This window comes from Prionailurus bengalensis, chromosome D3 (genome assembly GCF_016509475.1).
Source record: "Prionailurus bengalensis isolate Pbe53 chromosome D3, Fcat_Pben_1.1_paternal_pri, whole genome shotgun sequence".
Classification (NCBI taxonomy): domain Eukaryota; kingdom Metazoa; phylum Chordata; class Mammalia; order Carnivora; family Felidae; genus Prionailurus; species Prionailurus bengalensis.
In genome coordinates, this window is record NC_057356.1 from 85,600,677 (window position 1) to 85,624,779 (window position 24,103).

The 24,103-nt window shown below is 38.1% G+C and overlaps 1 long non-coding RNA gene across 1 annotated transcript in view; it reads left to right on the top strand.

Moving 5' to 3' along the window:
- Positions 1–1,171: 1,171 nt before the first annotated feature.
- Positions 1,172–24,103, top strand: part of LOC122470852 — a 97,169-nt gene continuing 74,237 nt past the window's right edge. Inside the window, exon 1 of the long non-coding RNA XR_006294016.1 lies at positions 1,172–1,320. This is a non-coding gene — a long non-coding RNA (uncharacterized LOC122470852). The remainder of the gene's footprint in view (positions 1,321–24,103) is intronic.

Genomic DNA, 24,103 nt, shown 5'->3' on the forward strand with positions numbered 1-24,103 from the left:
GTATGGAATTGTTGAATCACTATATTGTATACCTGAAGTTAATATCACAGTGCACATTAATTAAACTGGGATAAAAAAGAAAAAGAAAAAGGAAAAGGAAATACTCAGACACTGTTCAATCATCTGGCCTGTTGCAGTGGTACGTGTGTGTGTGTGTGTGTGTGTGTGTGTGTATACACGGTTTTTTGGAGTATTTATTTTGAGAGAGAAAGCATGAGCCGAGGAGGGGCAGAGAGAGAGAGAAGAGAGCAAGAACCCCAAGCAGGCTCTGCGTTGCCAGTGCGGAGTCCCACGCGAGGCTTGAACTCATCAACTGGGAGATCATGACCTGAGCCAAGTGGGAGGCTTAACCTACTGAGCCACTCAGGGGCCCCACCGTGGGACATTTTTTAACCTCACTGCCAGCTGAAACTCTTCCCATGTGCAGCCAGGATGTGGTTAAGCTGCAAACACATCTAAGAGGGCCCAGGTGTGCAGGCGCCCAGTGCTTTCCTGGGCTCCGCGAGGGCGCGAATATCGGAGGCTTCCCAGGCAGAGGCTCAGTTTCACTGGGGTGTAATTCGCTGCTTAGAGATGCTGTTTCCCTAAATGATGACACAGTGAAGACTTCAGAAGGAGCTCCTGCGGCAGCCCCTCCCTGCTCAGTACATAGCTACTCTGAGAAGCTGCTATCTTATACTATGTCGGAAATAGCAGAAGGAAAGCCAATGAATCACCAAAACAGTCATTAGTAAAAGTTTATTGTGCGCACAGCACAGGCACCGTTCTTGAACCAGGGCCCCTCAAACCAAACATGGAATGAGACTCCGGGGTATATTTTTAAAAAGCAGCTTATATACGGAGGGGGTAGCAACTGTTCCTTTTCCCTAGTGATTAGTCATCATTTTAGTTTTCTTAAATGATAGGGAATTAGTTCGTGGTTATCTCATCACTTTGGGGAAACAGTTTCATGAGGCATAAGCAGGAAATGAAAGTTCGTCTTGCAAAATAAGCTAAATTAAGCTTTGTACGTGAGGCTGTACTGGTTTTGTTAGCTTCGGGAATTTTCAAGGCTACTCTCCACTTGTTTTTGATTTTAACAAGTACAATGCCACGCCCATCAGTAGACCCATAAGCACCCCTGGAAGCCAGGTGCGGTTGGGCGTTTAAAGGAACTGATGAGGCGGTTCTCCATTTTCCTCCTCCCTCCAGCCCGCTTTTAAGGTGAGCTTTCTCCAGCTGCTTTCTCCTCTTTGAGTCCTTTTCTCTCCTCCTCACATCCTGCACGGGGGGCAGCAGGGATGGGAACAGCTAACTTCACATCAGAAAACGGAGCATCAGGTAAGCCCTTTCCTCATTTCCGTTTTTATTCCGGATGTTTCTGACCCCAAAGCCTCCTCCTTTTTAAAATGTTAATAGCGTTTCTCTATTCTGGTTTCCCTAGCACCTACTATGTGTCAGTGCTTTCCCAGGCTGTGGCGTTCATTGTTTCACCTTGTATTTATATTTGTATTTGGTTACTGATTCAGATGATTAGTATCTTATAATTAGAATCTTATAATCAATCTAATAAGTCAGTTTTGGGTAGTATATTATCTACACAAAGGCTAGGGGAACTTTCTTAAAGACTGGATTCGTAAAACACCAGCCTCTTCACACTCCTTTGCTTTTTATAAACCATTTAAGACAAATATTCTAATCGATATTACATTTATAAATGAATTTTAAAGGGGTGCCTGGGTGGCTCTGTCAGTTAAGGGTCCGACTTCAGCTCAGGACATGATCTCCAAGTTCGTGGGTTCGAGCCCCGGGTCGGGCTCTGTGCTGACGGCTCAGAGCCTGGAGCCTGCTTCGGATTCTGGGTCTCCCTCTCTCTCTGCCCCTCCCCTGTTCATGCTCTGTCTCTCTCTCTCTCTCTCTCTCTCTCTCTCTCTCTCTTTCTCAAAAATAAATACACTTTAAAAAAAATTAAAAATAAATGAATTTCAGAGTTTCCTCTGACAGGAATAATAATTTAGCAGAACATTGTTAAAACTGGATAAAATATCAGGATGAAAAGAAAACCAAGATGGATATATCATAGTTTTTGCTAACATTTGGTGAGAAAGTTAATGCACAAAACTTCATAGCCTTTAAATATCAGATATTATACTAATGGCTATAACAATATAGGTTGTCTTTTAAATATGTAAGGACAATGAAATTTTCAAAATCAACCTGGAAAGGGAACTAAGAGAAAATGTAAACTTTTTTTTAAGTTTATTTAATTTATCTTGAGAGAGAGAGACAGAGAACACACAGGAAGGGCGGAGAGAGTTCCAAGCAGGCTCTGCACACTGAGTGCAGAGTCCGATGAGGGGCTCAAACTCATAAACTGCGAGATCATGACCTGAGCTGAAATCAAGAGTCAGATGCTCAATTGACTGAGCCACCCAGGAGCCCCAAAATGTAAACATTAAAAAAAATTTTTTTAACTGTGTAATTAAATATGGTACCGATATTTATAATTTCATATTAATCAGAAATTCTGGCTTTTAAAACATCTGTTATTTCTTAGGGAGCCTGGGTGGCTCAGTTGGTTAAGCTTCTGACTTCAGCTCAGGTCATGACCTCATGGTCCTTGAGTCTGAGCCCCACGTGGGGCTCTGCGCCCACAGCGCAGGGTCTGGAGCCTGCTTCGGATTCTGTGTCTCCCTCTCTCTCTGCCCCTCCCCCACTCATGCTCTGTCTCTCTCTCTCTCAAGAATAAATAAACATTAATAAATAAAGCATCTATTATTTCTTTAGACCAGCAATGATAAAGTAGATTATGAGATCAAATACCTATAATTATTTATAAAACCTGCATTAAGGCAAGATTTAAAGTTTTTTTATTATTTCTTTGACTTGCTCTTGTATCTAGTAATATAAATAAAAAAATATAATTTTAATGGCGATAGGAGCTAGAAAGAATATAATTCACTTTTAGAATAACTCCAATAGACATAACTGTTCAATTGATTTAAAGTTAGTAATTGAGTGTTATTTCACATACATTAAGTCATGAATACCAAAGGTATTGTTAAAATATTTCCATAATGACTGATTGTCATAATTTCCATAAATGACTACTATTATTAAACTTCATTACGTAATGAATGATTTTGTGGCACTGCCTTTTTTACATATCTGTTTTAAGATGCAATTCTCTTTTGAGATGATTTTCCTTCCCAGGTTTATTCAAGTTTAATTTGTGCTCATTACTTTTCTTCATGGATTATATTTATTAATGAAAGTGCAGCATGGCCACTTCTCTCTCAATTGAAAATTACAAATTATTACCTTAAGCAAAATTTGAAATATCAAGTGCAAATGAATCAGGACAATATTAAATTTTAGCTTGTTCTTCAAGCTTTTCACAGGTCAAACAATATTCTCCTGCCAATGGCTTATCCAAAGCTCATACAATAAATGAGTCAAAGGTTATAATTTGTCTAAAACTTCAATTGTTTGTACTACCTGGAAATATTTGAGTCTAAGATAAATGGACTCAGCATGTGTAAAGGATAACAGTATGGTGTAGGAAAAGAAGTGTGGGGGCGCCTGGGTGGCGCGGTCGGTTAAGCGGCCGACTTCAGCCAGGTCACGATCTCGCGGTCCGTGGGTTCGAGCCCCGCGTCGGGCTCTGGGCTGATGGCTCGGAGCCTGGAGCCTGTTTCCGATTCTGTGTCTCCCTCTCTCTCTGCCCCTCCCCCGTTCATGCTCTGTCTCTCTCTGTCCCAAAATTATAAATAAACGTTGGAAAAAAAAAGAAAAGAAGTGTGGACTTCAGAGTCAGGCATCTATTGGTTCCAGAATCTGGATACATTTCTAAACCTCACAAAGTCCCAGATTCTTGATTGAAACTGCTCATAGAAATATAAATGAGATCATTTATAATGAAGAAATCACTTAGATAACATATTGATGATGTGTGATGCATGAAAGTTGTTCCATTCTATTTAAGCATTCACTTATTTATTCAACAAATATCTGTGAACACTTATGATGCAAGAGCACTCTGGTAGGCACCAAAGATACACTGTGAATGAGAGAGACTTAGTCTCTGCCTAATGGAGTGTAGATGCTAATACTCCATAGTTTTTACCTCCCCTGCTTCCTTTCTTTATAGAACTGGTCTGTTTTGTCCTGTTGATGAGAACACATTTGATCAGCGGTATCCCTGCCTGAGAAGTGGCCTGTTAGTTCTCAGAAATGACATTGACAACAAGGAATCTAATTACATGATTGAACTCAATAGTTAATGCAGTTAATCCATCAGTTAACTGGATATCTTTGAAAGTGAAATGATACCAAGCATTTCCCCTGTCTCTGGGGATGCTCTAATGATCAAGACAGAAAATGCCCTAATCGCTGGTCAAACCCACTGGACAAGAGGGGCCTTACACAACCACAGATAATCAAAGGGTTAGAAGTGTGTCAAGGTGAGAAGTGGACATCAGTGGATTTTTCAGAGGGAGTAGGGGGAGGGGAGAATCAGGTCCTTCTTGAAATCTTTTTCAGGCATTTGCTTTGGAGCGCACCAAACATCTCATTTGCAGATAATGAGTGAGCAGTTAGGTAACTCCGTTTGAATTCTGGCTCGCCTACCTGCTAACTCTGGGAACTTGAGCACCTCTCTGATGATCTAAGCCTCCTTTTTCTCATCTGTGAAGTGGTGATTATAATAGCAATTACCTTATGGGGCATTCACGAGGATTAAATGCTGCAGTTAGGGTGCTCACCCTCAAGGTTAGCACATAGTAAGGGCTCAAAACATTTCAGTCATTAAGTCATGATCATGAGTATCATATGGGCCTAGACATCAGAAGAATTGTCTGGATTAAAAGTATGGGTTTCAAGATCTTGGACCCACAGCTGATACTCAGTTGTACGAGGAGGTGAAAAGGTTAATCGACAGTGGAGAAAGAACAAAATAAGAGATCGGTACTGATCATAAATGGTATGTGATGAGTAGTTAGGGAAGGACACTAAGAGGAAGCATCAGAATAAATTGGAGGAAAACAGAAAGTGATGCTGCTTGGAAAACACTGATTTCAGGAGGATGCAGTGAGCACCTCTGTCAAGTGCTCCCGAGAGGTCATCTGGGGAATAAAAGCCATACTTTGGATGTATGACTTTGGAGTTGACTGTGATCTCAGTTGATAATGTCTCAGAGAAGCAATGGGCAGAAGTTAGATGGGAATGGAATAAGGATTGGAGTGGAAGCTGAAGAAATGGAAGAAACTATTATAGATTACTCTGTTGAGATATTGGATTGTGAGATTTAAAAAGCAGAGAAATAGTCTAATGTATTGGGTAGTAATTTTTTTTGTTAGAAACATGAGCCTTTTTAATGCTGATGAGTAGAAAGGTAGAGTTGGAAATTATAGGGCAGAAAGGATACAACCAGATTTTCTGAATGTAGATGGTTGAGTTGGTTAGGATAGGATGGGGTCACCTTTTCTATTGCAGTAAGATGGGAGGAAGGCCAGATGTATGCTGGGGCAGGAATCTTTTCCCATCAAGAGTAAGACTGATGCTCTTCTGGGAGGTGGATTTTGGATAGAGAGGAACAATGGATTATTGTAGGGCAAGAAAGATGAAATGGTGGATGTTGGCACTTAAACTCAATGGTAAGAGAAGTGGCAGAGATTATCCAGTGACGGGCTGGAAAGTCATGATGGACTGACAGAACAGGTGTATGTATTGGATCAAAGAAGCAGATCAGCTGGAAGAATAAGAATTTGTGTTCAATGAGTTATTTGGGCTTAATCAAATATATCTTAAATCATCACAACTAAAGGTTAGTGCTTAAGATTATATATTTTTCATACCTATGAGAGATATGAAAGACACTGAAAATTCATTGTCAATTTTGTGGGAGTGGAGCAGAAATCTGATAATTTGAGTAGAAAATGTGACCTGACAGAGGCCTTTTCTCTCCCAAATTCCACACAGCACGGGTGTCAAAGCTAGTAAAGCCTTAATTTCACCCTTCAGTGTCTCATAAGGCTAAAAACTTCAATTCTGACCAAATGGATGGAAAGGCTGTGTAAAGAGTTTTCTACCTGAAATGGAACAATTTCATCCTTCTGCTGAGTTTTCCACTTTACAAAAGTATCAGTTTTCCAAGAGACTGCCTTTGCATTGGTTTTACTGAGGAAGGAAAGTGGCTTTTATGGAAGCCCCTGCTGGTGGAGGCTCCAAAGCTTCAGTTTTCCTCAGTGAGGCAGGAGCACCGGGAAACCTGAGCTTGCTAAGCAATAAAAACAGTTGCTATTTCAACTGTAAATTCTACTTAGGCAACTTTTCATCCTGCTTAAAGATTTCTGGAAGTTAATGACTCTATCTCACTGACTTCATTTGATTTGAAAATTGCAAGCATCAACTTTCTCAATAGCTTCTAAGTATTTTAGAGAATGAGTTTCTGATAATCTGTTAAAAAAATTGGGGGAGGACTACCTTTGCTAGACCAAGTACAGTTAAAGTATTGGGACATAATTTGGCTAGTAAATGTGAACACCTTGAGTGTGTGTGTGTGTGTGTGTGTGTGTGTGTGTCCCATACCTAAAAATCACCATATCTACCCCATGTTTAATATTTTTGTGATAAAATTTGTAACTATAATTACCGCACGACCCTATGAATCAAAAGAGAAATTGTGTTACTTTCTAGACCAACATTAAGTTTTTGTTTGGGCTTGTAGTTTTTCATTTCGTTCTTCCTTCATTTCTTCTCTGTCATCCCAAGTTTCCTAGGACTGAACTTGATCATCACACAGACCTTGCGAAAGATCTACAAGCAAACATAGGGCAAGGCAATTTGTAAAGGGTTCCAGATACTTTCACATTTCTGTGACGTAGAAGTATGTGAGATGTATATGGATGTTTTTGTAGGCTATTCTTTATTACAGTTCTCAGGATACTAGTAAAAGCAAATCTCATTGACTTATTCTCCTTATAGTTTAATATACAATAAATCATTAATAGTAGATGTCACAAGGAAAATCAGTGAATGGCATTGTTGTACACCAGTGCTGTGGTCATGCAGATTAGACACCTAAGCCAGAGAAAGATGGCGCTGAAATTAAGGATGTGCTGAGTTCCTCATGTCATGGGCTCTGGGCTGCTGTGTCTACTGGGCAATGACTTTTTTAATCAATATGAAGACAGCATTTGAGCTGCCTGCCAGAACTGCCAAATTGTTTAAATAAATGTTAAGGGTCAAAAATGTTAGTACCAATGGAAGGATTTTCTTTGAAAATTATCAGAATGTAAGTTTTGGATGGTTACCTTAATTTTCTGTCCCACAAATGGATATTTGGTTAAATTTAGGGTCATTATATTAGTAAAGTCTGGTTAAAAAGTGAATATTAGGGATGTCTGAGTGGCTCAGCTGCTCGAGTGTCGGACTCTTGATTTTGGCTCAGGTCATGATCTCACAGTTCCTGAGATTGAGCCCCACTTTGGGCTCTGTGCTGGCAGGGCAGAGCCTGCCTGGGATATTCTCTCTCCCTCTCTCCCTCTCTCCCTCTCTCCCTCTCTCCCTCTCTCCCTCTCTCCCTCTCTCCCTCTCCCTCTCTCCCTCCCCCACTCATGTTCTGTCTCTCTCTCTCTAAAAATAAATAAACATTAAAGAAATTTTTAATTTAAAAAGTGAATACTAATCAGGTGCCATGTCAAGAAATTTATAGAAAACACAGCATCACAATAGCAACTATATACACACGTAAGACAAACATTTTTTTTAGTAATGAGCAAGTGATTTATTTGAAAGGTTTATTCGATTTAAGCTACTAGAGAATTCTCCAATTATTCTGGTCTTTATACTACATATTTCACTTCAAGGCATGATCAGTAAATTCAGGGTTTTATTTTATTTTTACATTTCAATAATTTGGCCACCTTAAAATTTAAAGTAGGTTTTACAACTTGTTTTTGAGTGTATCTGTTTTCTTAGACATAATGTAAATTCTTGGCAGAGATTTTTCTTGGGCTTATTTTAATTTACCACCACTTCTGTAGACTCAGGAAGTCAAAGAATCACTTGTATACAATAAATTTGTACCCTTAAGTGATGTATACTATTAAGCTGAATATTTGTCACACTCGTGAAGCTATAATGAATGAATTAGATAATCTGCTACACTAATCTACCAATTGAAAGGATGCCATAAATTATCATTAGTTGAGAGAATTTCAGCTGACTCTTCAGGTGTCTATATATTTGAAAAATGAAAACAATTGGTAGAAAATATTCATTAACAAAAATGTAATTGTTGAAACTAATACAATTATGTAATACAATTATGTAATATTTCATTACATAATTATATCAGAAGGCAGTTTGTATTCAGGCAGCATTCATTGTGTTTATAACATACTGCTTAATTTAAAATTTTAAAATAATTATGTTACTTTGCATTTATATAATCTACAGAAAATGATGCAGTTATTTTTTCATCAAAACTAAAGTAAACATGAAATTAAAAGATTCTAAATTAATCTCCTTTTGATAGGTTTCTGTATTTTTTTGCAGAAACACAAAGTGGACTTTTCAGACAGCAGAATATTTTCACTACCACATTTTATACGATGTATATAAAGTAAGAAATACCCAGTCTTTGTAGATCCTGTGAAGGGAATGGCTTTGTAGAGAGCTCTGAGGACAGTGAGCTTACTGCGATTATTGGGCAATAATTAAGCCCCTCATTACCACCCCCCCATCCCCCCATCTTATGTTTGTTTTGAAGGGAGTTCTGTGATTGAATGGATAAACTAATAGTCTGTTGATACTGTGGTCAGCCTTTATCTTTCAAAGGGAAATATGATCTGTAAGTCACTATTATCTAGTGAAATTCTTTAGTTTTTGTTTTGTATACAAAGGATTTTAGTGTTTGTTATCAATTTTTACCAACTGTTGGATTCTTTAGCTAAGCAGGCAAAGTATACTATTGCATTTTGTATGAATACATTTTTAAGACCTTCGTATTACTTAGGATAGGCTAAATTGTTATAACATATTGGACCCAAAATGTACAATGGGTCAGCGTATTGGAATTTACGTTGTGTTCTTAAAGCCATCTAAATTGACCCCTGACACCTTCCATTTATCTTTTTATGACTCCGTAGGGCATGCATTCTCAATATGAGCCATATCATCCGAGGGGGTAAAAATTATGAGTTTTCTTTTTTTTTGGGGGGGGGTGGTGGTAGGGGTGGGGGAAGGGGCAGGAATGACAACAGTTTTAGGTATCGTAATAGTCTGTGGTCCTCCAAAGGACCACAGTATGTAAACAGATATATAGCACAGTATTTTCATGGTATTACAATTTTATGGTAAGGATTATGAAAAGAACAAGTCTAAAACCATCCCTTGGGAAAAGTAATAATGGGAAGAAGTCTTGAGAACCTGTTCCTAGGGCCTCACTTTTGTTTTTTGCTTCCATTTGACAGAAGATAGTAGAAGACTGTGTGTAGAAGGGCTTTAAGACCAAGTATGAGAGTGGTTGGAAACACTCCCACGGAAAATGATTGACTAAAATACAGTCACATGACTGCAGCTAACTTCAAGGGAAGCTGGGAAATGTAGTCTAGCTGTGTGTAGGACTAAGACCAACATGTTTTAGTGAATAGCCAGTGATCTTTAAATTCCAGTTCACAGGTGTGTACCTATCACACAGTGAAAGTTCAGTGAGTGTTTTCTGAACTGTTTGCTGAGCTGATGTATGGATCGCCATGTCAGCTTCTTCTGACGTAACTCAGATCCCAGCTCTGCGGATCTTGTCAGTGGATTGTTGGCCAGTTATGGAGAATTGTGAATCCATTTGACTTTTATGGGATTCTTCTTTATTCAGTGTTGATAGTATGCAATCTAGCAGAATTTCTGTGAATTTAGGCTTTTGCTGTATCTATTCTTTTTGTACAAAATTATTTTGACATTTAAATACGAATTTCTTATTATATAAAGTGACTTATTACTAATCTATAAATAACTTGATTTTTTTAATGCTTTTTGAGCAACTGCTTGTATAGACATATGGTAAGGTTTGTTTTTGTTTTTGTTTTTTATGAAGGGAGAAGCAGTACTTTCTTTACAATAACCAAGTGACAAAATTGTTTATACCATAATGTAGCTTGGGATTGCTTATGTTGGCGAGGACTATAGATAAAGACTACCTTAAAATGTATACTGGGTGCGTACAATTGTAGTGAATTCTTTGGATTAGAATTTCTTTCTTCTTCATTCCATTTTACATAACACGGTCTTCTGAATAAATTCCTAGAGACTAACCTATTCGTTTCAAAAATTACTTAGTTCAGAATTAGATTTGAGGTAATAGGGCTTGGGAAGAAGAAAAAATTAAAAACACTGTCATGACAAGGAAGAAACTTTGGTTCTAGACTTCACCATGAAACAAGAAGATCATTAAACCACTCTGTCTCTTAACTTTCTTGTAAATAAGTGGAGAGCCTTCCTTAGCTAAATCTTTCCCCCACTTGGGTAAACTCTATAATTTCTTCTGCTTTATTTACAAATCGTACAGAAAGGCTCCTCTATTTCTAAATCCCCTTTTTGCTCTTAAGTGATAACACATATTAGTTTAATGTCCACCGGGCATCTTGAGAACAGACAGAGTCTTATTTGTTGAACAAGTATTCATGTCGGTATTTTTCAGCTGAAACTATAGTGCACATTCACTTTGTATTTTTTCATTTTTGCCCCGTGTATGTTGAGTGATTACCATCTCTTTTACTCTATGTTAAGAATTTTTAAAGTATTATTTGCTCCTCAAAATCTGAAGAAGAGGTTGCTCTTTTACTGTTTCCATTTTATAAAGGAGAAAATTGAGGAGGAAGAATGAGTGATCCAAAGCTTGTCAGTAGAGAGCCAGATTCAGATCAGGGCCAGCTGACTCCATAGGTCACCTCCCTACAAGTGGAAACTGTCCTCCATACCTGGCCATAAGCATTTATAACAAAGGAAAATCTCATGTTTTTGCTAATTTGTCCACAATTTGACATTGAATTTTAAGGAAATTTATTGTAACCTATCATTAATAATTTTTTCCAAAGTTTTTGGAGACCAAATAGTCTGAATGTTAAGCATAATTATAATTTTTATTTCCTATCTAAAACATTTCTAGATATCTTAACATCAGTTTGACTGGTAACATTTGACTTTCTTGAAAAGTAGATAATTTTGATGGGGCATGAAGCCAAATCTACAGGGCCTGATATTGGGGCAGTTATTGATGAATTTGAAAAACTGTGGGCAAAATACCTGATGACTATATATATACAATTGTTAACTGCAAAGCTCTAATTTCCTCAGACTCTTCAAGAATATTCTGTGATGGATTAGTGGAACTATCAGTTTAAAAACTGGCCATAGGGGCACCTGAGTGGCTCAGTCAGTTAAGTGTCTGACTTCGACCAGGTTGTCATCTTGTGGTTCATGAGTTCGAGCCCCGCATCGGGCTCTGTGCTGACAGCTCAGAGCCAGAAGACTGCCTCTGATTCTGTGTCTCCCTCTCTCTGCCCCTCCCCACTTCCTCTCTCTCTCTCTCTCTCTCTCTCTCTCTCTCAGAAAGTGAATAAACATTTTTAAAAAAGGTTTTATAAAAATATGGCCATGTGACAGTGTAAGCCTTTATTACAATCCTATCAGTTTCAAATTATAGAAGTGCATGTGTTGTAATTCCTATAGCATGATAATGTAAATACAATTAGGATAATTCCCATTAGTTGAAACTCATAACCCCCTTAATTTTAATTTTAAAAAGTTAACCAAAGGAAAACAATTGAAGAACAAAGGCATAAGCAAGTCAAACAAAAATCCATAAAAATGTGATTTCTATCTACTACTGGTGTTTTCTAAAGGAATATTTGAGAGCCAGAAAGCTACTTATATGTTACAGTAACTGAAAGTAGGCTTCTCTTTAGGTGAAGCAGTAGTCCTTTTTCACATGACACTAGATAAATGTCCTTTCACCTATGATTAGTTATTACTGATGAAGAATCATGTCACCAAAGCAGCTGGTGTCTACCGTGCCCACATTCTTCATCAGCAGGGGACCAAGTATGTGGGATCTATCCTTCGCGTAGAAAAGTAATTTAAATGTTTTCCTGTAGTGAGAAATCATTTGGAAAACACTTTAAGTTTTCAATTTTAAATTAAGATGACTTACCTTCTATGAAAGTTGTTGGCAAACTATCTTTAAGGAAGCTAAGTTTTTATCATTAGAAAATTTATCAGTTCAGCTTTCTTGATTTCTTTGGCGAACTGGATAGTTCTCTTAAGGAATACAAATATTCAGTAATTTCTTTTGAACTTCTTTTTCAAAAGTAACTTTTATTGTAGCATGGATATGATCCCTTTGTGTCAGGAAGCTGTATTTAAAATGGGCTATTGTGAATTAATTAATTCTACTCATGATGGTTTCTGAGGACCTTTAATATTTTTGACCTCTAGGAAAATAGATTTCTTTGACCTAGGCCTTTAATTGAGGGAAAATCTTATATCTGTCCTAGAAGGTAATACTTTTTATTTATGTATGAAAAATATTCAGTAACTAGAAGTCAGGTGGTAATTAATGGAAAATGGCAGGGTCTTTGATTTTTGTCAGCAAAAACACTATCTAAATACATTTCATAATATACTGATGATCTTTATGTAAAGTTTTAAATGTCTCTCATATTTTTGTTCATTCAACCAATATTTATTTAATGCCTCCTTATGTAATACTCCATTTTAATATCTAGGTACAATTTAATGGAGGAAAATTGCCAAAAACAGACAAAAATATATATTTCCTATCTCAGTTAATAGTAATAATGCCTTTCCTCTAGTCTTGGAAATCAATCTTTACTCCTTGCTTTCTCTCATATACACATCCAATCCATTGCCATACTTTGTCAACTTTACCTTCAAATATATTCAGAATCCACTTTATACCATTTTCACTACCAAAAATATTATATACATATGTGAATATATACTTAATACATATCATATTTAATATATAATGCTTAACACGTATTAATACAACCACTAATAAGAGTATATTCAAAAAGGCGATTAAATATCAAGGGAACAGAATAGAAAATCCAGAAATAAACTCATAATTATGTGGTCAACCAATCTTTGGCAAAGCAGTTAAGAATATCCAATGGGAAAAAGACAGTCTCTTCCACAAACTGGACAACAACATGCAAAAGAACTATACTGGACCACTTTCTTACACCAGACACAAAAATAAACCCAGAATGATTGAAAGACCTAAATGGAAGCCCGGAAACCAAAAAAAAAAAAAAAAAAATCCTAGAAGAGAACACAGGCAATAATTTCTTTGATATTGGCCAAAGCAACTTTTCTTTCTAGATATGTCTAGAAAGATATGTCTACTGAGGCAAGGGAAACAAGCAAAAATAAACTATTGGGACTACATCAAAATAAAAATCTTCTGCATAGCAGAGGAAACAAGCAACAAAACTAAAGGGCAACCGACAGAATGAGAGAAGGTATTTTCAAATGGCATATGTGGTAAAAGGTTAGTATCCAAAATATATAGAGAAAATATAAAGCTCAACCCTCAAAAAACAATCCAATTAAAACATGGGCAGAAGTCATGAACAGTCATTACTCCAAAGAAGGCATACAGATGGCCAAAAGACACGTGAAAAGGTGCTCATCGTCACTTATCAGGGAAATACAAATCAAAACTACGAGATATCCCCTCACACCTGTCAGTATGGCCAAAATCAACAACACAAGAAACAACAAATATGCAGAAAAAGGAACACTTGCGCACTGTTGGTGGGATGCAAAGTAGCGTAGCCACTGTGAAAGACAGTATGGATGTTCCTCAAAAAGTTAAAAAATAGAACTACCTTACAATACAGCAATTGTACAAGTAGGTGTTTACCCAAAGAAGACAAGAACACTAGCTCAAAGGAACCCGTGCACCGCTATGCCTATAGCAGCATTATTTACAATAGCCAAGGTACGGAAGCCGCCCAAGTGTCCATTGATTGATGAATAGATAAAGAAGGTGTGGTGTGTATGCAGTGGAACATTATTCAGCCATAAAAAGAATGAAACCTTGCCATTTGCAACAACATGGATGGAGCTAGAGATTATAATGCTAAGCAAAATAAGTCATTCAGAGAAAGACACCTACCATATGAATTGACTAATATGTGGAATTTAAAAAACAGGCAATGGGGAAAAAAAGAGACAAATCAAGAAGAGACTCTTAATTATAGAGAACAAACTGATAGTTACCAGAGGGGAGGTGGATGGGGGGGATGAGTTAAATAGGTGATGGGGATTAAAGAGTGAACTTGTCATGATGAGCACAGGGCGACGTATGGAAGTGTTGACTATTATTAACTTGAAGCTAATAAAACACTCTATGCTAACTGGGAATTAAAATTAAAACTTAAAAAATGTTTTTTTTTAAGTTTATTTATTTTGAGAGAGAGAGAGTGCAATTGAGGGAGGTGTAGAGAGAGAGGGAGAGAGAGAGCAAGCCAAGCAGGCTCCGTGCTGTCAGCACAGAGCCTCACCCAGGCTCCATCTCATGAGCTGTGAGATGACAACTCGAGCTGAAATCGAGAGTCTGACGCTCAACCAACTGAGCCACTTAGGTGTCCCTAAAATAAAAACTTTTAAACAAGGCTACTGGGGTACCTGAGTGGCTCATTCTGTTGTGTCCAACTTTGGCTCAAATCATGATCTGGCGTTTCATGAGTTTGAGCCCTGCTTCAGGCTCTGTGCTGACAGCTCAGAGCCTGACGCCTGCTTCAGATTCTGTGTCTCCCTCTCCCTCTGCCCCTCTCCTGCTCTCTCTCTCTCTCTCTCTCTCTCTCTCAAAAGTGAACATTAAAAAATTTTAATAGAAAAGCTATTGAATTCAATAAAATAGTAATTAAAGATTATATATTTTCCTTCCTTTCTCCTGAAGTAACTAGTTATAGATTGTTATTTTATATATTCTTTATTTTATAGGTTCTTTACTTTACAGAAAATATATGAAATAAATATGTATATTATATTTTCAACTTAAAAATAATGGTTTCATCTTAGTTTTTTAATAATTAAACCTTCCTAATGATAATGTAATATGTAGAAAATAGACAAAAGAACAATATTAGTAATATTTTTGCATTTATATCTCACATTTTTTTCAAGTGACAAAAGTCAGCTTATTGTATATGGCTATTATATAGGAATATAAGTCATCCAAGTAAGTAATTGATACTTCTGAGCTTATAGTTCTGAGCTAGGAAATAAATGTTTCTGCCTACCAAATGTTGACTTTGTTTTTCTCATTTCAGGGGATTTATTTCTGTTAGTTAATTTCTTTCTTAAAAAGGGAAAGATTGCATATTAGACACCTTTGTACATATTTTCAAATGCAATTTACATTTTTTTTTACCTTTTCAAGGGTACTTTTTAATGTAGTTCACCATAAATATAGGGGGAACAATGTTTCTATCATGCTAAGCACTGTACTTGATGATGATATCTTCTTGATGTTGATAGATCTAACAGTCAAGTTTTCTCTCCAAACCAAGAATTTGCCAGCTTCCAATTGATGGCTGAAATAAATGATATTCTTAGTTTTTTGGTAGAGAGAAAAGCTATTTTTACTATATAAGACACATATCATATGCTAGAAGTTACTGCTAGATTAAAATAAATTTTAGAAGGTTAGAATAGATAATAGAGGTCACGAATGATGAATTTTTTCATTATATTTTCCTTTTACATTTAAGTGAAATGTCTCCTCATCTTATTTATTATGTTTCCTTTTTAACAGATTAAACTGTAATGAAATTAACCCAATGCACTGAACATTCAGGCTCCTAATATTCTATGATTAAGTGGCAATATTAGATGATTCACTTCATTAAAGTACATAAACCCATGAGTAATAATCAGTTGAACATGCGGGCTTGCCAATTTTTTTCCTTCTACATTTTTTGCCTACTACAAAATATATTCAGTGATCATATTGACAACATTATTTCTAACATAATCTGATTAGTTTGGTTTCGATTTTTCCAGATCAAAATTCAGACACTGTCTTTCCAGTATTCCATTTTTTAGATATTATGATACAAACAAGAAATGTTAGAGAATATGAAGTAAGGAGATTCAGAAATATTTTTTTAATTTTTTCTAAATATTTATGTATTTTTGGGAGAGCACAAGTGGGGGAGGGGCAGAGCGAGGGGGACAGAGGATGGGAAGAGGGCTCTGTGCTGACAGGCTGACAACAGTGAGCCTGATGCCCGCTCGACTCACAAACTGGGAGATCATGACCTGAGCTGAAGTCGGATGCTCAGCCAAGTGAGTCACACAGGCACCCCAATATTTTAAAATGTTTTTTAATGTTTATATATTTTGAGAAACGAGTAAGGACAGAGAGAGAGGGAGAGAGAATCCCAAACAGGCTCTATGCTCAGCACAGAGCACGACATGGGGTTCCATCTCATGACTACAAGATCATGTCCTAAGCCAATATCAAGAGTTAGGTGCTAAACCGACTGAGCCACCCAGGCTCACTAGAAATACTTTTTTTAATTAGTGAAATAGGGATTGTACAAAGAGGCATAATGCTTTAAATGTATTTAATCTTCATTTATTGAATAGTGGCATATAAAATAGTTTTTGACAATAAGCCTTTATTATCACAAGTGTTTGTCACTTGGAAATATTTGTGTGTGTGTGTGTGTGTGTGTGCGTGAAATGGTTGAAATTTTCAAAGGTTTACAAGTAAAGCAGAACACATAGTTGTCACATGTTTTTTTTTTGTTGTTGTTTGTTTTCATTTTTGTTTTTCATTTGATTTGGTTCCATTTGTATTTTTTTTGTAATAGCCGAAAAGTATCCCACAGATGATTCTGTCCTTGTTCAGGCTCTTTCTTTACATCACTGAATCACATTTCATGTAAGGAAAATCATCTTATGAAAGATAACATTTTACAGTCAGTTGCATGGAACACTCACTAACTTCTGATTATATATAAATTTGTTCTTAAAAGCCTCACGAAAGCTTATAATATAGAAGTCAATGAATTCTCTTTAACTTTCTGAGGAACCTCCTCCACACTGTTTTTCAGAGTGTCTGTACCGGTTTGCATTCCCACCAATAGTGTAAGAGGGTTCCCTTTTTCCACATCCTTGCCAACTTCTGTTGTTTACTGAGTTAATTTTAGCCATCCTCACAGGTGTGAGGTCGATCTCGTGGTTTTGGTTTGTATTTCCCTGATGATGAGTGATATGAAGCATCTTTTCATGTGTCTGCTGGCCATCTGGATGCCTTCTTTGGAAAAGTGTCTGTTTATGTCTTTTGCCCATTTCTTCACTGAATTATTTATTTTGGGGGTATTGAGTTTAATAAGTCATTTATAGATTTTGGATACTAGCCCTTTATCTGATATGTCATTTGCAAATATCTTCTTCCATTCTGTTGGTTGCCTTTTAGTTTTCTTGATTGTTTCCTTCACTGTGCAGAAGCTTTTTATCCTGATGAAGCTTTTATCCCTATAGTTTGTGTTTGGTTTTGCTTCCCTTGCCTCCAGAGATACGTCTAGTAAGACATTGCTGCAGCTGAAGTGAAAGGGATTGCCACCTGTGTTCTCCTCGAGAAGAAGATGGTTTCCTGCCTCATATTTAGGTCTTTCATCCATTTTGAATTTATTTTTGTATATGGTGTAAGGAAGTCCAGTTTCATTCTTCTGCATGTCGCTGTCCAGTTTTCCCAACACCATTTGTTGAAGAGACTGTCTTTTTTCCATTGGATGTTCTGCCCTGCTTTGTCAATTAGTTGACCATATAGTTGTGGGCCCATTTCTGGGTTCTCTATTCTGTTCCATTGACTATGTGTCTGTTTTTGTGCCAGTACCATACTGTCCTAAGATTACAGCTTTGTAATACAGCTTGAAGTCCAGGATTGTGATGCCTCCAGCTTTGGTTTTCTTTTTCAGGATTGCTCTGTCTATTCAGGGTCTTTTCTGCTTCCATGCAAATTTTAGAATTGTTTGTTCTAGTTCTCTGAAGAATGCTGGTGTTGTTTTGATAGGGATTTCATTGAAAAAAAAATATATATATATTGCTTTGGGTAGCATAGACATTTTAACAATATTTGTTCTTCCAACCATGATGCATAGAATATTTTTCCATTTCTTTTTTTCTTCAATATATGAAATTTATTGTCAAATTGGTTTCCATACAACACCCAGTGCTCATCCCAAAAGGTGCCCTCCTCAATACCCATCATCCACCCTCCCCTCCCTCCCACACCCCATCAACCCTCAGTTTGTTCTTAGTTTTTAAGAGTCTCTTATGATTTGGCTCTCTCCCACTCTAACCTCTTTTTTTTTTTCCTTCCCCACCCTCATGGGTTTCTGTTAAGTTTCTCAGGATCCACATAAGAGTGAAAACATATGGTATCTGTCTTTCTCTGTATGACTTATTTCACTTAGCATAACACTCTCCAGTTCCATCCACGTTGCTACAAAGGGCCATATTTCATTCTTTCTCATTGCCACGTAGTACTCCATTGTGAATATAAACCACAATTTCTTTATCCATTCATCAGTTGATGGACATTTAGGCTCTTTCCATAATTTGGCTATTGTTGAGAGTGCTGCTATAAACATTGGGGTACAAGTGCCCCTATGCATCAGTACTCCTGTATCCCTTGGGTCAATTCCTAGCAGTGCTACTGCTGGGTCATAGGGTAGGTCTATTTTTAATTTTTTGAGGAACCTCCACACTGTTTTCCGGAGTGGCTGCAACAGTTTGCATTCCCACCAACAGTGCAAGAGGGTTCCCATTTCTCCACATCCTCTCCAGCATCCATAGTCTCCTGATTTGTTCATTTTGGCCACTCTGACTGGCGTGAGGTGACATCTGAGTGTGGTTTTGATTTGTATTTCCCTGATGAGGAGCGACGTTAAGCATCTTTTCATGTGTCTGTTGGCCATCCGGATGTCTTCTTCAGAGAAGTGTCTATTCATGTTTTCTGCCCATTTCTTCACTGGCTTATTTGTTTTTCGGGTGTGGAGTTTGGTGAGCTCTTTATAGATTTTGGATACTAGCCCTTTGTCCGATAAGTCATTTGCATATATCCTTTCCCATTCCATTGGTTGCCTTTTAGTTTTGTTGGTTGTTTCCTTTGCTGTGCAGAAGCTTTTTATCTTCATAAGGTCCCAGTAGTTCATTTTTGCTTTTAATTCCCTTGCCTTTGGGGATGTGTCAAGTAAGAAATTGCCACGGCTGAGGTCAGAGAGGTCTTTTCCTGTTTTCTCCTCTAAGGTTTTGATGGTTTCCTGTCTCACATTCAGGTCCTTTATCCATTTTAAGTTTATTTTTGTGAATGGTGTGAGAAAGTGGTCTAGTTTCAATCTTCTGCATGTTGCTGTCCAGTTCTCCCAGCACCATTTGTTAAAGAGACTGTTTTCCATTGGATGTTCTTTCCTGCTTTGTCAAAGATGAGTTGGCCATACGTTTGTGGGTCTAGTTCTGGGGTTTCTATTCTATTCCATTGGTCTATGTGTCTGTTTTTGTGCCAATACCATACTGTCTTGATGATTACAGCTTTGTAGTAGAGGCTAAAGTCTGGGATTGTGATGCCTCCTGCTTTAGTCTTCTTCTTTAAAATTACTTTGGCTATTCAGGGCCTTTTGGGGTTCCATATCAATTTTAGGATTGCTTTTTCTAGCTTCAAGAAGAATGCTGGTGCAATTTTGATTGGGATTGCATTGAATGTGTAGATAGCTTTGGGTAGTATTGACATTTTGACAATATTTATTCTTCCAATCCATGAGCAGGGAATGTTTTTCCATTTCTTTATATCTTCTTCAATTTCCTTCATAAGCTTTCTATAGTTTTCAGCATGCAGATCTTTTACATCTTTGGTTAGGTTTATTCCTAGGTATTTTATGCTTCTTGGTGCAATTGTGAATGGGATCAGTTTCTTTGTCTTTCTGTTGCTTCATTATTAGTGAATAAGAATGCAACCGATTTCTGTACATTGATTTTGTATCCTGCAACTTTGCTGAATTCATGTATCAGTTCTAGCAGACTTTTGGTGGAGTCTATCGGATTTTCCATGTATAATATCATGTCATCTGCAAAAAGCGAAAGCTTGACTTCATCTTTGCCAATTTTGATGCCTTTGATTTCCTTTTGTTGTCTGATTGCTGATGCTAGAACTTCCAACACTATGTTAAAAAACAGCGGTGTTGTGTTCCTGATCTCAGGGAAAAAGCTCTGTTTTTCCCCATTGAGGATGATGTTAGCTGTGGGCTTTTCATAAATGGCTTTTATGATGTTTAAGTATGTTCCTTCTATCCTGACTTTCTCAAGCGTTTTTATTAAGAAATGTTGCTGGGGCGCCTGGGTGGCGCAGTCAGTTAAGCGTCCGACTTCAGCCAGGTCACGATCTCGCGGTCCGTGAGTTCGAGCCCCGCGTCAGGCTCTGGGCTGATGGCTCAGAGCCTGGAGCCTGTTTCCGATTCTGTGTCTCCCTCTCTCTCTGCCCCTCCCCCGTTCATGCTCTCTCTCTGTCCCAAAAAAAAAATAAATGTTGAAAAAACAAATTAAAAAAAAAAAAAGAAATGTTGCTGAGTTTTGTCAAATGCCTTTTCTGCATCGATTGACAAGATCATATGGTTCTTATCTTTTCTGTTATTAATGTGATGTATCACGTTGATTGATTTGTGAATGTTGAACCAGCCCTGCATCCCAGGAATGAATCCCACTTGATCATGGTGAATAATTCTTTTTATATGCTGTTGAATTTGATTTGCTAGTATCTTATTGAGAATTTTTGCATCCATATTCATCAGGGATATTGGCCTATAGTTCTCTTTTTTTACTGGGTCTCTGTCTGGTTTAGCAATCAAAGTAATACTGGCTTCATAGAATGAGTCTGGAAGTTTTCCTTCCCTTTCTATTTCTTGGAATAGCTTGAGAAGGATAGGTATTATCTCTGCTTTAAACGTCTGGTAGAACTCCCCTGGGAAGCCATCTGGTCCTGGACTCTTATTTGTTGGGAGATTTTTGATGACTGATTCAATTTCTTTGCTGGTTATGGGTCTGTTCAAGCTTTCTATTTCCTCCTGATTGAGTTTTGGAAGTGTGTGGGTGTTTAGGAATTTGTCCATGTCTTCCAGGTTGTCCAGTTTGTTGGCATATAATTTTTCATAGTATTCCCTGATAATTGCTTGCATCTCTGAGGGATTGGTTGTAATAATTCCATTTTCATTCATGATTTTATCTATTTGGGTCATCTCCCTTTTCTTTTTGAGAAGCCTGGCTAGAGGTTTATCAGTTTTGTTTATTTTTTCAAAAAACCAACTCTTGGTTTCGTTGATCTGCTCTACAGTTTTTTTAGATTCTATATTGCTTATTTATCTTCCTCTATGGGGTTTGGCTGTCTTTGCTGTTCTGCTTCTATTTCCTTTAGGTGTGCTGTTAGATTTTGTATTTGGGATTTTTCTTATTTCTTGAGATAGGCCTGGATTGCAATGTATTTTCCTCTCAGGACTGCCTTAGCTGCGTCCCAAAGTGTTTGGATTGTTGTATTTTCATTTTCGTTTGTTTCCATATATTTTTTAATTTCTCCTCTAATTTCCTGGTTGAGCCACTCGTTCTTTAGTAGGGTGTTCTTTAACCTCCATGCTTTTGGAGGTTTTCCAGACTTTTTTCTGTGGTTGATTTCAAACTTCATAGCATTGTGGTCTGAAAATATGCATGGTATGATTTCAATTCTTGTATATTTATGACGGCTGTTTTGTGACCCAGTATGTGATCTATCTTGGAGAATGTTCCATGTGCACTCGAGAAGAAAGTATATTCTGTTGCTTTGGGATGCAGAGTTCTAAATATATCTGTCAAGTCCATCTGATCCAATGTCTCATTCAGGGCCCTTGTTTCTTTATTGACCGTGTGTCTAGATGATCTATCCATTTCTGTAAGTGGAGTGTTAAAGTCCCCTGCAATTACCACATTCTTATCAATAAGGTTGTTTATGTTTGTGAGTAATTGTTTTATATATTTGGGGGCTCCTGTATTTGTCACATAGACATTTAAAATTTTTAGCTCTTCCTGATGGATAGGCCCTGTAATTATTATATAATGTCCTTCTTCATCTCTTGTTACAGCCTTTAATTTAAAGTCTAGTTTGTCTGATATAAGTATGGCTACTCCAGCTTTCTTTTGACTTCCAGTGGCATGATAAATAGTTCTCCATCCCCTCATTCTCAATCTGAAAGTGTCCTCAGGTCTAAAATGAGTCTCTTGTAGACAGCAAATAGATGGGTCTTGTTTTTTTATCCATTCTGATACCCTATGTCTTTTGGTTGGTGCATTTAGTCCATTTACATTCGGTGTTATTTTAGAAAGATATGGGTGTAGTGTCATTGTGATGTCTGTAGGTTTCATGCTTGTAGCGATGTCTCTGGTACTTTGTCTCACAGGATCTCCCTTAGGATCTCTTGTAGGGCTGGTTTAGTGGTGACGAATTCCTTCAGTTTTGTTTGTTTGGGAAGACCTTTATCTCTCCTTCTATTCTAGATGACAGACTTGCTGGATAAAGGATTCTCGGCTGCATATTTTTTCTGTTCATCACATTGAAGATCTCCTGCCATTCCTTTCTGGCCTGCCAAGTTTCTTAGAGATCGGTCACGAGTCTTATAGGTCTCCCTTTATATGTTAGAGCACGTTTATCCCTAGCTGCTTTCAGAATTTTCTCTTTATCCTTGTATTTTGCCAGTTTGACTATGATATGTCGTGCAGAAGATCGATTCAAGTTACGTCTGAAGGGAGTTCTCTGTGCCTCTTGGATTTCAATTCCTTTTTCCTTCCCCAGATCAGGGAAGTTCTCAGCTATTGTTTCTTCAAGTACACCTTCAGCACCTTTCCCTCTCTCTTCCTCCTCTGGAATACCAATTATGCGTAGATTATTTCTCTTCAGTGCATCACTTAGTTCTCTAATTTTCTCCTCATACTCCTGGATTTTTTTATCTCTCTTTTTCTCACCTTCTTCTTTTTCCATAATTTTATCTTCTGGTTCACCTATTTTATCCTCTGCCTCTTCAATCTGAGCTGTAGTTGTCTCCATTTTATTTTGCAACTCATTGATAGCATTTTTTAGCTCTTCCTGGCTGTTCCTTAGTCCCTTGATCTCTGTAGCAAGAGATTCTCTGTTGTTCTTTATACTGTTTTCAAGCCCAGCGATTAATTTTATGACTATTATTCTAAATTCACTTTCTGTTATGTTGTTTAAATCGTTTTTGATCAGTTTGTTAGCTGTCGTTATATCCTGGAGGTTTTTTTGAGGGGAATCCTTCTGTTTTGTCATTTTGGATAGTCCCTGGAGTGGTGCGGGACTGTGGGGCACTTCCCCTGTACTGTCTTGAATAACTTGCATTGGTGGGCGGGGCCGCAGTCAAACCTGATGTCTGCCCCCAGCCCACTGCTGGGGCCACAGTCAGACTGGTGTGTGCCTTCTCTTCCCCTCTCCTAGGGGTGGGATTCACTGTGGGGTGGCGTGGCCCGTCTGGGCTACTTTCACACTGCCAGGCTTGTGGTGCTGGGGATGTGGCGTATTAGCTGGGGTGTATTGGCAAGGTGCACAGGGGCGGGAGGGGTAGGCTCAGCTCACTTTTCCTTTGGAGATCCGCTTCGGGAGGGGCCCTGAGGCACCAGGAGGGAGTCAGACACACCGGAGGGATGGACCCGCAGAAGCACAGCGTTGGGTGTTTGCCCAGTGTAAGCAAGTTCCCTGGCAGGAACTGGTTCCCTTTGGGATTTTGGCTGGGGAATGGGCAAGAGAAATGGCACTGGAGAGTGCCTTTGTTCCCCGCCAAGCTGCGCTCTGTCGTCCAGAGCTCAACAACTCTCCCTCCCGTTGTCCTCCAGCCCTCCCGTTCTCCTAGCAGAGCTGTTAGCTTATAACCTTCCAGATGTCAAGTCCCGCTTGCTGTCGGAACACACTCTGTCCGGCCCCTCCGCTCTTGGGAGCCAGACTCAGGGGCTCTGCTTGGCTGGCGGGCCCCCCCTCCGCCCCAGCTCCCTCCCG